The 16,650-nt window shown below is 42.5% G+C and overlaps 1 protein-coding gene across 1 annotated transcript in view; it reads right to left on the bottom strand.

The window, feature by feature from the left end:
• Cntn5 (contactin 5) overlaps positions 1-16,650 on the bottom strand; it is a 553,885-nt gene that overhangs the window by 384,215 nt on the left and 153,020 nt on the right. The gene's annotated exons all lie outside the window — the stretch shown is intronic.

The raw sequence follows: 16,650 nt of genomic DNA, 5'->3' as shown, positions 1-16,650 counted from the left end.
CAGAAAAGTGACTAATAACAGTAATTGGTACTGAGAGTGGGGTGTTGGCTGTAAAGAACCTGACCATGTGGAGTTTTGGAAAAACATGGAAGACTTTGGAAGCTTGGACCAGAAAAGCAGTTGATTGCTGTAAGCAGAGTTTAACAGGCCATTATAGTAGGACACTTGGAAGAAAGTAGTGCTGAGAACAATGTAGCTCCAGAGGGAAATAAGGACTGGAGCAGCACTTGGGATATTTTGGCAAAGAGACTGGCTGTAGTCTGCCCACAGCCAAAAAGCTTGCCTGAGGCTAAGTTGAAAAGCAATGGACTAATTTCTCTGGCAGAAGAAATTTCAAGACAGCCTAATGTAGAAATGGTGGTGTGGCTATTATTGGTGAATATTATGCAGATCTACAGTGAAAAAGAGCAAATGGGGCAGAAAGAAATGCAGAATGCACATTTTGGATTGAAAAAGAGCACTAGGAAGATAAACAGAGTCTAGGCAGGTGCTAGATAGGATCCCTTTGATAAGGAGATTAAAGAGATTAAGGAGTGGCCTAGAGAGTCACCTTTAAACAATGGAGAGAGTGCCTCCAGGGCATGACCACACCTAGTTAAGCCTTCAGCTTGTGAAAGCAAACTGCTGCAGGGACTTCTAAAATGGATAAAGCAGACTGGAGTCCATCTCACTTGCAGCCACACTTGGCAGTGTCGTTCACCTGGTGCTGGCTTTAGAGGCATGAAAGATACAAGAGTAAAGGGGTCATCAGTTCTTCCTCCTCAGTTTCAGAGAGCCGCCAAAGCCAGGCAGCATGAAGCAGGGGTTTCCATGCACAAAGAAGGCCCTGATAGGCCACTGCGTGAAGCTGTGAAGGTGAAGCCTGTTGGCCATGGAGACCCCAGGAAGACGTTTGTGATGCCAGAGCTGTGGGACATCTGCCAAGAAGACCTGCACACAGGGAGTGGTACCAGTATAAGAGAGAGATGTGTGTTACACACAGCAAAGCTAGAGAGGCTGAGCCATCTAAGCCCTTTGGAAGGAAAGTCCCAGAAGTTGTATGTGGAGCTGCTGGATTTTGTGTTTGTCCTGCTGGTTTTCAGTCTTGTTTTTGTCTGGTATTTCTTCACAAGGCCCCATTCCTCCCTTTTGGAATGGTAATGTGTATTCGGTTCCACTGTATGTTGGGAGTAATTTTTCTTTTGATTTTACAGGGGCTTACAGCTAAGATATTTCCCTGAATCTCCAAAGAGAAGTTGGACTGTGGACTTTTAAATAGTATGGAGACTGGTAATGACTATGGGGACTTTTAAAGTTGGACTATTTTGCATTTTATATGGTCATGAGCCTATGAGGTTCACGGGGTGGAATGTGGTGTTTTGAATGAAAATGTCCCCCATAGGCTCCAAGTGTTTAGACATTTTGTTCCCAGATGATGGCACTGTTTTGGGAGGTTTTAGAAGGTGTGGCCATGCTGGAGGAAGCACATCACTGGGGTGGGTTTAGAGAGTTCTTAAGCCTTGCCAGGTCTCCAGTTGCTTTCTTGCTTCCTGTGCCTGTGTGATGACGTGAGAGCTTAGCTTCTGCTGCTCCTGCTCCAGCCACCTCCAGCCACCATGCCTCCCTGCCATGATGGACAGTAATTCCCTTGGAACTGTTATGCTCAAATAAATTCTTCCTAAGTTGCTTTGGTCACTATTCCTATCACAGCAACAGAATAGTGACTAATATGACAGCCCTCAAAAATACAAATTACTATATACTTCAGTAATTCTCTTAAAAGTCCTTCAAATGTCTGAATTAAATGTATTAATGCCACTACCTGACAGTGACTATGAACTCAGTTCCTTATGGAGATAAAAGACAGATTGTTGGGGACCTCTGTTATGCAAAGTAGAAGTCCCTTCATGACCGGACAGCTCATGCGGCTCGGGATTATGTGCTGGGGCTCCTTTCATAGCAGGGTGCCTTCCTGGCATTTTTCCTGACTCTCCTTTTGAAGTGTCTGCCACAAATGCCATAACATAAACATGGCCTCTGGTATACCATGCTTTTCCTGTGTAATTTTCAGGCAGTCAGCAGTCTGGCAGAAACCCATTTCCATATGTAAATAGAATGCCTCACAAAGTATCTAACAGCCAAAGCTTTTACTACTACCCCCATGGTATAAATATCCTAGTCTTCTCTCAATATTTGGAGCTAGAAGCAGACTTGGAGATAGAAGCAGACTTGGGGCTAGAACGGGGACTGGGTTACTGAGACTTGGAATAAAGAGCTGTAGACTGAGTTCTGTGTCTCCTGCCTTCAATTTACCCTCCCCGGGGGGCAGCACTCCCTCGTTACCGACTTGCGGACATTCTAGCTTTCACTGTCCTCGTACTCTTCCCGTGGGGTTCAGTGGCCAGTGGACCTCGCATCCTGAGGAAAGTACACGGGTGAAATAGGGACAGGATTCGGCTGGACAACGCTCCAGTAGCAGAGAAACTTTCAGCACCAGAGACGCGCAGACAGAGACACGGGACCCGAGCCGGTGGGAAAAGCCTGCGGGGCACCCGCGGCCGCAGCCAGAGACGCCTGTGGCCAGACCCACGCCGCGACTAGCCAGGTGTGGCGGGGACCCCGAGATACCCGCGCACACCACGCCTGGGGCCCAGAGCACTCCCTATAACAGATGTCCCCTAATCTGATGGAACAAGAACATTTTCAGTGATGCTTATTAAATCTCCTGTGCTCCCCACCCTAGAGCTTTCAAGGAAAGATCCAGGGATTTTGGCTTTTATCTGTAGCCTCTACAATGTGATTCCCTTTTTCACTTGGGAACCCTATTTGGTATAAAGAAATGATTTTATAATATAAAAAACATAAAATAACAACAAATAGGCATAAAGAGTTGCTTAATTCACTGGTCATGTTTCCTAATATTCATTGTTATTTTTATTCATGTGTATGTGTATCAGTGTGATACATGCTACATGTATGCAGGTGCATTCAGAGACCAGAAGAGGGTGTCAGATGTCCTTGGGCTGTAAATACAAGAGACTGTGAGCTGCCCAATGTGGGTGATAAGAATCATCCCCTGGAAGAACACTAAGTGCTGTTAACCACCTCAAGTTCATTGTTCTTTGATGCTAGCACCACATGCACTGTATGAGAGGCACTGTGGAAGACACAGACTCATAGAGGTTCTGTATGTCAGTCTTTAAAGGCTGCTTTTGTCTAGTCCTCTTCCAATTCTCTCTCTGGAGTAGTACCACAAGCAGGATGACCCTAATCATTGGAAGATCTAGGCTGTCCTGACTGTTCCCAGCTACCACTTATTTCATTGAGAACTTCCTGTGGGGCACTGCATTCAGAGGCTGGCAGACACTTTTGAAGAGTCTGTATAGTCAGCTAGCTGAGGTTGTTCAGGGAGGGTCTCCAGATCCCCTGGACCTGAAAGTTCTCTTCCACCTGGGGAAGAGACAACCTCTGATTTAACTGTCCCTGGTACTTTTGGTCAAAAGACGGATGCGTCTGTCCCCTGGGGGCAGGGGGAATAGACAAAAACTTTCTATTTCTTTAGGAATGGCTTCAGATGACAAGCCTAGTCCAGAACATCTCAGGATGCTGCAGACACTATGATTGGGCAGTTCTCATGAATGGCCCAATATTTTCCTTTTTATGAGTATCCCAGATTATTTATACCAATTTAGTTTGTTTAATTAATATGTAGTTGAGTATAAGTTACTAAACATACGTATTTCATGAAAATGTCACAAAAGTTTAGATGAGTGCTAATATTTGATGTTGTTCAAAATCAAACAAACAGGGAAGTGAACTAATTAGAAAAAGTACTCTATTGTCATGGTTAGTTACCAAACCTATGTGGTGGCAAAACATAGTAGTTCTCAGGGGTTAAGATGGGTTGGCTTGGAGGGAACTCATGTGTGGTAAACATAGCTGAGTAGACATGGTTGGAGAGGTCATACCCTATAGAAGAGCCAACTTCTGTCACTCCCCTAAACCAAAGTAATTCCTTACTATATTCAAAATAAGTATCCATATATTTACAGACAAGTGGACCTCTCATCAGTCTTCAAAGAAACTTATTTTTACAAGAGATGGTCAAAATGCAGAGAAGAAGTGGCTGTGAGGTGGACAGCCATAAGTGACACCTCTACAATGCAGCTCTTACACCTAAGACTCAGGAACATTCAGGAAGAGGGGGAAGAAAGATTGTATGAGCCAGAGAGACAAGATACCTGCTGTTAGTTAATGCATTCTCAATATGGTAGGGGAGCTACAGGAGTGAAATCTCCACACTGTAGTGCTTAACAAGATCTGCACAATGACAAAATGTTGACATGCTGAGGGAGATGTGTCCCACCTCAAGATGAAGAGCTTCAGGCAATCAATGGATGCTGAGGGAAGGAGAATCAGCTTTCTCCAAGGACTAGCTCCCTGAAAAGTTATCTAACTCTAAGTGGGCAGCACTGAACACAGATGCAGAGGAGCACCACTGAATGAATTCAGTGCATTATAATAAAAACAGGGGACGCAGATGAATGTATGTATGTATATGTAGCATATGTTCATGCATATGTAGTAATAATAATGAAAGAAGATAAGAAATTGAAAGAAAGTAGGGGCATGGGAGGAGTTTGAGGGGCAGTGGAAGGAGAAAATAATGCAAAGACAATACCCATATATGAAATCCTCAACAATAAAAAGTATGAAACAAGATGGACTTCCTGTTGTTGACCATTTTGCAAAGCATCTTTATATGGGAAATTTTCACAAAGACTTTGCTTTCAGGTGATGCTGGACTCTTGGGATCATCAGTGAAATGGTAACTATTCTATGCATACAGGCATCATAGCATCATATTTTGTGGGGGTGATATTATGAAAGAGGTTATAAAGTTCACTGCTTGTTACAAGATGACTCTAGTAATATGCACACACCTATATATGACTATGTGATCTTAGGTCAATCATTTAAATACCTGCTGCCAGAGCTAGTTCAGAGGTCATGTTAAAGAGAACAGGAAGAAAAGGAAAAGAATTGTGGGAACTGTGGAGTCGTTTGGGATGAAGAAAGCCTGAGAGAAGGAGCTGTCAGCGATGGGGCCTTACCCCTCACACCTGCTACAGTGTGAGTTCTCCAAAGCAGTTTGAATTTACATGATAAACACCACTAAAAGCAAACCCACTGTATAGGAATAGTTTAGAATGGATTTTTAACTACAATGATCCCCCGCCTCCACTAACAAAAGGTTGAGGGAATTGCATTTTAACAGCTGACATTTCTTCCAGCCTATTATGTACTGGGGAATTTGTGTATGTGAACAGACATAAATCCCTATGTGAGTGCTTTGTGTGGTGATACATTTAATTCTCACACCTCCTTCTGCAAACACACATCAGTATTAGCCCCTTGTTCAGATGAATAAATTGAGGCTTAGACAGCTTAAATGTCTAACCTAAGACATAGTAGGGGGTAAATCAGACTTGGTGCATTAGTTACTCTTCTGTTGCTATGCTAAAACACCACTACAGAGGAAGTTTATTGGACTTTTGGTTCGAGAGGGATGAGAGTCCTTCATGGAGGAGGAGGCGTGGTGGAGGGCATCGGAACAGAAAGCCGAGTGTACATCTTCAAACCCCCACAGGAAGCAGAGAGAGCAACTGGAAGTGGGAATGAGGGTTATGAAATCTCAAAGCTCACTCCAGTGACTTGCTTCCTCTCCAGCAAGGCCCTAGAGATTTCATGACCTCCCCAAAGCAGTGTCATCAACTGACCAAACACTCAAATACTTAAGCCTATGGGGATATTCTCATTCAAAGCACCCAAATAGTTTTAATTTAAACGAGTCAAAAATACTTAATTTTTAATTATCAGTAACAGTGCCACTCTGTGAATATGCTTTCTTGATAGGAGGTTAAAGAGGCAGTGTACAGCCCAGGTAATGATATTATCCATAACTTCTTTTCTGTTTGAGTTTCAGCGTGGCAATGCTTTTGAAAATATGTTTAGATAGGGATATTATTTTATCTTCAGAGAATTATAGAGAAAGGAAGTGAAAAGCACTGATTGGGTGGGAGGTGAAATGGTGACTGACATACATGTGGAATGAAGGGGCAGATGAACATGCTACTACAGACATGGAACTCACACAACCTTCAGAACCTTGCACAGGTGTGATCAAGACACTAGTGGGATTCTAAGGCAACCCACACCAATGGATGGGAAAATGGAATGATGGATTTAGAAGACGGGTTTAGAAGAGACGGAAAGCTACAGGTGCTGTTCCTTCAGAAAACATGCTGCGTGATGAGTCCCCTTTAGGATGAAGAATGGTATAAAGCCAGCCAAGTTTCTTCACACCTGCAATCCCAGCACTTGAGAATCTGAGGGAGGGGGGGATTTCCATGAATCCAGGGCCAGCCTGGGCTAGAGTGTAAGTTTTAGGACAGCTTGTCTGTGTGTATGTGTGTGTGTGAGAGAGAGAGAGAGAAAGAGAGAACCCCATCTCAAAAAGAAACCAAAAAAGAACAAAATGATGTATATAGTCACTATTATTAACCCATTATCAAAAGTTCATATTCTTTGAAAATTTTTTCCTTGAATTATAAAGATATGTTGTCATGTGGAAAAACAGAAAAAAAAAGCCTAAGCTACATGCCTATTTGGTAAATTATTTTACTTATAAGCACTTAATAAGTAATTCTTCAAAGTTTCTGGGATACATTGAGAGTTAATAAAATGATATATATAGCTTATTCTTATCTCCATGGATAGAAGTTTGAATTATTTTTATAAGTCTGCTAAAGAAAAATTGATTTGATAGAATGACTAATTACCAAGAATATCAGAGCAAATGAAATACTCATTCTATCCAGTGAATTCCTGATGTTTCATTTATTTCATACCAAGCTGATAAAATTTCAAGAGACACAGTACCAAAATAAATAAAAGAGTCATAAAGCCAAGCAAGTTGATATATCCCTCTGTTCTTTAAATATTCACGTGTTCTTGTCATTAGTGTCCCGTCACCTTGCAACTATGGATAAAGTAAAAAATTCTCAACAGAGGGGCTAGAGAGATGGCTCAATGGTTAAGAGCACTGACTGCTCAGGCAGAGACCTGGGTTCGGAGGCCCTGGGTTCGGTTCCCAGCACCCACATGGTGACTAACAACCACCTCTAGTTCCAGGGGATCCAACGCTCTCTTTTGTCCTCACAGGCATTACAAGGCATGGGCTTACTTACAAACATGCAAGTAAAACACTCATACACATAAAATAAAAATAATAAAACATTTTTTAAAATTTCTGAATAGAAAGTAGGAGATGAAAATGTCCCCTGGGTTTGGGGGGGGCACATTTGATAATCAGGGAGCAGAAAAAAAAGGAGGGGACAGGAGAGAGGGGAGGAGAGAGGAGAGGAAGGGAGGGGAGGAAAAGGAAGGGCTGGGAGGACATAGGGAGTATCACTGAGGTTATTCCTATTCTCATCCTGATGAACCAAAGCAAATCTCAGAGGTCAGAGAGAATAGCAGGAAATTGGTTTTGTCTGGGGTAAAGTCAGCAGAGGGGCTCTGTGGGTCTGATGCGCGCCCAGGATGTCAGGGCAGCCTCCCCTCGCAGGCTAGTCTACTTCCTTCACTTCTCCAGCTTCTGAAGCTGAGCTCTTTGGTTCTTTTCCTTGTTTATTTGTTGCCTGTGGTACTTGTCAGTTTCTTAATAAACTCAGCTCAAGGGGGAAATGGTTTATTCAAGATCACATTTTCAGGTTATAGGTCATCATTGCTGAAGCGCCAGACATCGGCACACAAGCAGCGAAGAAAGAATTCACACACAGAACCGCTCAGCTCCCTTTCTCCATCTTGTACAGCCAGTGACCCCCTGCCCAGGGAATGTTCCCATCCGCAACTAAGATGGGTCCTTCCACATCAACTGATATAGTCAAGAAAATCTCCCACAGACAATGCCCACAGGACAACCCAACCCGACCCTCTCCACTTGCCGGGAATGTTCCCATCCGCAACTAAGATGGGTCCTTCCACATCAACTGATATAATCAAGAAAATCTCCCACAGACATGCCCACAGGACAACCCAACCCGACCCTCTCCATTTGCGCTAACTTCTCAGGAGCCTTTAGATGCTCTCAAGCTGATGCTAACCATGCGCTCCCTTCACCATTTTCAAAATGTACCAGTCCATTCTGTGATTTCCATCACTAATGATCCCCAGTACCTCCTCATCCAAAAGCATCTTCCTCCTCCCTTGAGGAGCAGTCACAGTGATGGAGAGCCAGTTCACATATTTACGGGTAATGTCTCCATTTCAAAATGCTTACTCACATCGGGAAAGACACTGAACCACATAAACCGTACCGACAGTGTCCAGAACTGGATTTGAACGTCTTGAGGGCCTTTGTGAGCCTAGCACGTTGCCAAGCACGTACTGCCTTTACGTTTTCATAGTGGAATTATTATTCAGCAACGAATTAATGGGTTTGATTCATGGATTGTATAATTGGCTAATTCTGTGCATAATTTTCTTGTTGATACGTTTGCCCTAAAAATAAACATGTTGCTACACACTCAGGTTAAGCTGATACGTTGTTTGTAGTTCATTATTAATCATAAAAATAAATAAATAAAGCCATCAGCAGTCCAAATACCAAACATATTATCCACACTGCAGTCTTTCTATGACCCTCCTGGTTTGGAGATTGATGGATCCTCTAACCTAATGTGGGCCAGTCTTTCTTGATGTATTCCCAGTCCATTCCCACCCACTCTCTCAGGTTACTAATTCAGTTATTTTACTTCTGCTGCACAATCCTATTCAGGAAATGGACAAGGGCCCAAGACAGTTTTCTCTTCTCTCTCCACTCCTCGTCCTCCTCGTCCTCCTCCTCCTCGTCCTCGTCCTCTACCAACTCCACCTTTACCACTAACTCCTCCTCCTCCTCCTCCTCCACCTCCACCTCTACCTTCTCCTCCTCCTCCACCTCCTCCTCCTCCTCCTCCTCCTCTACCTCCACCTCTACCTCCTCCTCATCCTCCTCCATCTACTTCTCCTCCTCCTCCACCTCCTTCTCCTCCTCCACCTCCACATCCTCCTCCTCCACCTCCTTTTCCTCATCCACCTCCACATCCTCCTCCTCCATCACCTCCCCCTCCTCCTCCTCCTATACCTCCTCCTCCTCCTTTGCCTCCTCCTCATTCTCATCTACCTCCCCCTCCTCCTCCTCCTCCTCCTCCACCTCCACCTCTACCTTCTCCTCCTCCTCCCCCTCCTCCTCCTCCTCCTCCTCCACCTCCTCCTCCACCTCCTCCTCTTCCTCCTCCTCCTCCACCTCCTCCACCTCTACCTCCTCCACCTCCACCCCTACCTCCTCCTCCTCCTTCTCCTCCTCCTCCTTTTCCTATACCTCCTCCTCATCCTCCTCTACCTCCTCCTCCTCCTCCACCTCCTCCACCTCTACCTCCTCTACCTCCACCCCTACCTCCTCCTCCACCTCCTCCTCATCCTCCTCCACCTCTACTTCCTCCTCCTCCTCCACCTCCTTCTCATCCTCTTCCTCCTCCACCTCCTCCTCCTCCTATACCTCCTTCTCCTCCCCTTTTCCTTTTTCTCAACATTTTTTTCTTTTCTTTTCTTTTCTTTTCTGTTTCCTTCTTTCCTTCTTTCTTTTCCTTCCTTTCTTTCTTTTCTTTCCATCCCCTCCCTCCCTCCCTCCCTCCCTCGCCCCCTCCCTTTCTCTCTAGAACCATGATAGCCCCAACCCCCATGGGAGGCTGGAAGAACATAGCCCCAGGAAGTAGCTCATAAGGAGAAGACCTTTCCTGGATTAGGAATGAGGTCCCTTACATCATGGATCTGGAGGAGAAGCCTACAGCCTTCTCTCTCCCCAGAGAACTGAACCCATTACCACAATGTAATGATATTCTTCATTCCTTGTTATGTGGTGTTCAATGATATCAATATGACAGCTTTAAAACCCTTTTAATTTTTATCTGAATGTTTTTCATCTTTTTACATTATCATTTTCATAGTTTTTAAAACAATGCCTCACACAAAATAAACATGTTTGTTAATAAAAATAGAGTTTAAAATAAGCCTTCAGAACTGGGGTGGGAACTCATATGAAAGAAGGCAGAGAATGTGCAATATTGTCATACAGGACAGACACATGAGACCCCAAAGATGGGGGGTAGCCTCAGAGCAGGGGAGAGGGGCAGGAGGAGGCTGAAGTGTGTGAGAGAGACAGCAGCTTCAGGAAGGAAAACTAGACAGAGACGTGGTTAGTGCAACGTCTAATAGATTCTGATGTGCTATGTGGAGGGCCAACACCTCATTCCTTACCCTGTAAGCCATTAATGAGTCTATTTACTCATTAAAGTCTTCTGGAGTTAGATTTGTCTATGCTCAGTTTAGTGGTGTGTGAGCCAGGCGTCAGCAGCACACTGAGTGGCAAGGAAGAGGCTAGGGTGCTCATGGAGTTGGAGCCAGCAGTGAGGCTCATATCCTGCTGTAACAGACAAGGACAGCTGCTATGTTCTTTAGCCTTTGTTTCTATCCCGACTAACAAAATATCTGACCCTAGTAGATATGTTGCCCACACTTGTGAGTTTAATAGATAACTTTCCAACATGTGAGGAGAGAAAAATCAAAGCAAGCTATTAATCATTCAAAGCTTTACATGACCTGGGTAGGAAGACGATCAGTGAAGACTCGTGCAGTAAGTTTAATAGATAACTTTCCAACATGTGAGGAGAGAAAAATCAAAGCAAGCTGTTCACATATGTTAATCATTCAAAGCTTCACATGACCTGGGTAGGAAGACGATCAGTGAAGACTCATGCAGTGTGGTCATTTGCTCCCTAACATCTGCCCTCACATCACCCAGTGTTACACTGACGTGTAATGACATTACCGACTTCCTATTTGATACTGTTTCCATGGATGCCTCCTCTTTACTGATCTGCCAAATGCCACATTCCTTTTGAAACTTCAAATACTGCCTCCTCTAGTAAGCATATCCGCTCCATTGATTTAGGTGCTTCTGTTTTTCTATTATGGGTTCCTATAGCAACATATACCTATATCTGTACCATAGCACAGCACTATGAAACACTGTCATCCTCATCAGTCGGTGAATGTCTCAAAAGCCTTAGGCATAGCTCTTTGTACATGTCAGAACCTCACATACAATGCAAGCAATGTCTCTACACACAGAGAGAAGAATGATATCTGGCTAACTGGGGTGTGTAGAGGCTGCTGCTCAGTTGTGAAATGAGGTCAGGCCTGTCAGGCCGCAAACATCTCAAGTAGCAAAAGATGAAGACTGCTCATATAGTCCCACTATTCATAGTAAAATCTTTAGCTCCGACTTACTCAGACAAACCCTAGTACCCTCAGCACCAGGGGATTTTAGGATCTATGAGAACTGAATAGTTTCTTTCTATGAACAATTGAACAGAATAACAGAGAAGTAAAAATGATCACCACTGATTATCATCTGGTTCAGATTCCTGATGTGTCAGGCTCACATTACTTTCAACAGGCTTTTTACTCCAACAAATGCTACTGTAAACAGGCCTGGATGTGTGCAATGAGCTTTCTGAGGTTCTAACTTGAGGGTGGTATAGAAGGGAAAGACAGCCTGCAGAGTCACTCTCAGGAAGTAAGATGAAGTGCTCTACTACGGCCTCTAACACAACCATGCTGGAATGCCATTAACATCCTCCAACATGGCAGCTTGGTGTGCACTCTCTAAGGCTCTGGTTGGATGGGATATAGAATGGGATATCTGTAAAATATGGTAATCTCTATAACACAAGCCCATTCTTCACTGTTCCATCCCACAGCACCAGTTCACCCCTATTTCTACTCCCTAGGAAGTAATTAATTCAGATACGTTATCTACAAGCAAATTTTGTTTCAAGTTTTCCTTTATGGAAAACCTAAGCTAAAATAATGTATTCTATAGCAGAGAGTTGATTGAGGAAATTTGCATTTGTGCTTTAAAGGAAAACTTCTGCTTATTATTTTTAGAAAACTACATTTTTTTCAGAAAAGTGTAAAAATCTCAATGTTCTTAAAACGATTTTTATAGCCAACTCTATGGTCACAGCAGATTAAGTATAATTTTTATATTCAAACCCCTGCAGAGGTGTTTGGCAAGCTTGCAGAAACAGCTAATATAAATGTCTGTCTCTGCTCTGAAAGGTTTGTAAAACCCAGCCGAGATTTCAGCTGACAGTGGTGCCCTAAATGGATTCACCCACAATATTATTTTATTTTTACTCTCAATGTATACATTTATACTGTCAGATATACTAGGGAAAAACCGTTTGGAAAGCATCCTAATTGTGAAGATGCCTTGCAAATATCAAGTAGTGAAGAGTAATCAATAGTGATATGAAAGCTTTTGAGTTAAAATAAGTTATTATAATAATTTGTTTCCAGGGTTTCTTTACATATTATCTTGATTTGAATCCTCCAACTAGCTGCTAATATCAGTAAGCTTTAATCACAACTGTTTTCATAGAACTTCAAGTAAATGCAGAGCCCTAGAAATTTGAAAGTTGGTGTAGGCTCCTTAGTTGGTTCATTTGTAGAACCAGTTCCCCTGTGAGTTGAGTATAGTGGGTCATAGCTAATTAGGATGTGTGGATGCTGTAGCTCAGCTATGAAACGAGGTCAGGACTGTCAGGCCTCAAACATCTGACGTATCATAAGATGAAAGCTGCTCTTATGGTCCCCCCATTCCATTCACATGAAAAACTTGAGCTATGCATCACTCAGACAAAACTTTTGAGTGTAGAGACAGGAAAGGGAAAGGATTTCAAAATGTTACACAACAGATTGCATGTATACAGGTATAGCAATATTATACCTATCTATCTTTAACCCTCTTTCCTTTGGTTCAACTTCCTAGTGCTAATTCTTTAACGTTAATATTTTCCTCACTATTTTTTTAGGCTTCTGATAGGCCCATGGTCTTCCACTATTTCTGTGATTCCTGAAACATTATTCTATCATCAAAATACTAATTGCTTTTGTGAAGCAGAAATGTAAGAACCATTACAAGAGTATTTCAATCTTATTAATGTTCTTGGTTTTGTATTCTTCCTTACAACAGACTCAATTGTATATTTTACTTTTTATAACTAATTAAGTTTGTTCTTTCTTTGAACACTTTTATTGATTTGAGAATTTCATACAATGTGTTTTGATCATAGACAACTCTCTTTTTCTATATTACATCACTTACCAACTAAATGCCCTCTATCATTATTATCTTTGTAAAAGTTCTATCAAATCTAATCTGTGTTTTCCAAGTGCTTTTGGGTGTGGAACTATCTGTTGGACTCTGGTCGGCCTACCAGACACCACACTGGTAAGAAAAACTGACTCTCGCTTCCCAACATCTATCAGTTGCCAATAGATCTTCAGCAAGAACTGGGGCTTCCTTCCAACCACTTCCATCCATGCTGGGCCCATATCTGGATTGGGTTGCACAGGTATTGTGCATGCTATCATAAATGCTGTGGGCTCATATGTGCAACTACCTTGTGGTGTCCAGACAATACAGTTTCCTTGTATTTACAATTTGTATTTACAATTTGTATTTACAATTTCCTTGTATTTACAATTTCCTTGTATTTACAATTTCCTTGTATTTACTTTTGGCTTTTACAATCTTCTAACCCCTTCTACAATAATTCCTGAGATTTGGGAGAAGAATTCGATACAGGTGCTCCATCCAGGGCTGAGTACCTTGTAGTCTCTTATTCTCTGCAGTTTGACCAGTTGTGGGTCTCTGTGTTCATTTCAATTTACTGCAAGAAGAGCTTTCTCTGGTGAGAGCTGAGAGATGCATTTATGTATGGGCATAACAATAAGTCATTAAGAATTGACTTAATATTGTATGTATTTTAGCAGAATGATAGGAAGTTTTTCCCCTATAATCTGTGTCCTGTCTAGTCAAAGGTTCTTGGTCCTGGTAATAGTGTCAGGTATGAGCTCCATTTTAAGAAGTAGGCCCTAATTCAAGTTAGGTGGTTAGTTAATCCCATAATATTTATACCACTATTGCACCAGTGGCATATTTTGCCAAGCCAGTTGCTATTGTATCACACAGGGTTCACAGCTGGGTAAGGTTGATGGCTCCTTTTCCCTCCCAATAACATGCACATCACCTTCTAGTACTGTGAAAGCTAGCCAGCAACTCAGATGTCTGTAACTTAAGTGTCTGTACGAGCTTGTTTTCTCCTTGTTTGCTATGAGACTCAGGTACATAGTGTCTACAGCAATAGGGTCTTGCTGTCCAGTTCTGGTGGGTAACTAAACGTAACTGTGATGCCCAGTATTGTTTGAGGGTCAGTGGGATCTCTCTGGTCAACAATAGCAAAAGAAGTCTGTTCCTGGCATTTTACTTTGCATATATTAGCCTGTGGTGTCTGTGAGGGTCATGAAACCCCTGTTATAAGGCAACTACATTTAACCTCCTTTTAATATTGTATATGCACACACCTCTCTCAAAAGGGCTTTATTGTTGGTGATCTGGGCCACTCTCATTGCCTCTTTGGCCTGCCCCTCACTTTCCCCACCCCACTAAATCCATCCTCTATTCCCATCCCTTTCATATCACTGCATCCATCTCCACTCCACATGAACCACATTCCTATGGTCCCTTATTAGTTTTCTGATCTCTAAGGATTTTCCAATTGAAATACACCTGAAAATTAGGGCAAAGAACTAAAACAGAGTTCTCAAAAGATGAATCACAAATGGTTGAGAAACATTTTTTGAAATGTTCAACGTCTTTAGCCATCAGTGGAATGCAAATTCAAAGTATGTTGAGATTTCATCTTACCCCAGGCACATTGGCTATGATGGAAAATACTAACAATGACAAGTGCTGGTGAGGATGTGGGAAAGGGGAACAATGATTCCCAGCTGGTGGGAATGCAAACTGCTGAAGCCACTATTTAAATCGGTGTGGACACTCCTCAAAATCTAGAAATATATCTACCAGAAGATCCAGCTATATCACTCCTAGGCACATATCCAAAGGACTCTACATCTGACTACAGAGATGACATGTTCGCCCATGTTCCTTGCTGCTCAATTCACAAGAGCCAGGAAATGGAAGCAACCTAGATGTCTGTCAACTGGTCAGTGGATAATGAAAGTATATAACATGTACATAATGGGATATTTATTCATTCCCACACTTTCTTATGTCCCTCTCAGCCCTGTCAAACCCCTTCCTTTCTACAAATCCCTTCCACTTTTTCCTGAGTTTCTGTTTTTTTTTTCCCTTTTTGTAACCCATTGAGTCTAATCAGAGAAGTCTATGTGACCAGACAGACTGTTTGGGAGAAAAAGATTTCAACTCTCTCACACAGATGTAACCCAATGAACTACAAGACTAAGCAGCCAGATGAGATGTATCCACTCTTACAGTATTGTCAGAACTGTTATGATGTAACAAACCACTCTCCTACTGGATCTGAGGCCTCCTCCATGTGAGGGAACCCATGCCCGATACCGTAAACCCAGTAAGAAACTCATGGCTGGGAGGTTGTAGGATCGAGGGGACAAATTATTATTGTTGTTTAGCTAAGTTGACATGGTGTCAAACTGCCTTCTAAGTATTTATGTTTGTACCCATAGACAACACCACTCTCAGTCTTAGAGAAGCTTCTCCTTGCAATGCATGGCAGGTACATGTAGACTCATGGTACTCAAAGTGCTGAGAATGAGGTCTGGTTGAGTGTTCTGCCCTAAACAGGACATTGATCACACTGCCTCTAAGGCTTAAGGATCACTGCATTAAAGAGGATGGTTGAATGGAAGAGTCAGAAGACAGGGAGAAGGGCTTCAAGATCCCACCTTCAGAGTGTGACATGGGCAGCAAGCCATGATCTCACAGCATCTGTGGTTGCCTCACTGAGCCTGCACAAGACTTTTTCTGTCAACTGTCAGTCAGGAATTAGGGCAGGGCTCCACCCTGTACTATCGTCTACTGACAGATTTTGGAGAGGGAGAATTATTGGCCTCAGTTGTGTGCGCACAGATGAGTCTACCAGCTCTGCCCACCAGCTCCAATGCACGGCTCTAAGGTTTACTTTTTAAGAAAACACTTTCAGCATAGTATACATACCTCAAAATTGACTTAATAATCTGGTACAGCATGGTACTTAACCATAGTAATAAATTAAATAACTGACTCTTAGCTTTTAGTTAATTAATAAGAAGTACAAAACTTTAACTGTCAACTGTCAGTCAGGAATTAGTGCAGGGCTCCACCCTGTACTATCGTCTACTGACAGATTTTGGAGAGGGAGAATTATTGGCCTCAGTTGTGTGCGCACAGGTGAGTCCACCAGCTCTGCCCACCAGCTCCAATGCACAGCCTAAGGTTTACTTTTTAAGAAAACACTTTCAGCATAGTATACATATCTCAAAATTGACTTAATAATCTGGTACAGCATGGTACTTAACCATAGTAATAAATTAAATAACTGACTCTTAGCTTTTAGTTAATTAATAAGAAGTATAGAAAGTATGCTTGTATTTGCTTAAGAGGAAATCAAAATAAAAGTCAATGACAAAGACAGACAATAAAAATAGAAAAGGCAGGAAAGCAGTTGGGATAAAAAT

Source organism: Nannospalax galili, unplaced genomic scaffold, assembly GCF_000622305.1.
Source record: "Nannospalax galili isolate Female #2095 unplaced genomic scaffold, S.galili_v1.0 scaffold824, whole genome shotgun sequence".
Lineage (NCBI taxonomy): Eukaryota > Metazoa > Chordata > Mammalia > Rodentia > Spalacidae > Nannospalax > Nannospalax galili.
This window is presented reverse-complemented; position numbering and strand designations above follow the sequence as displayed.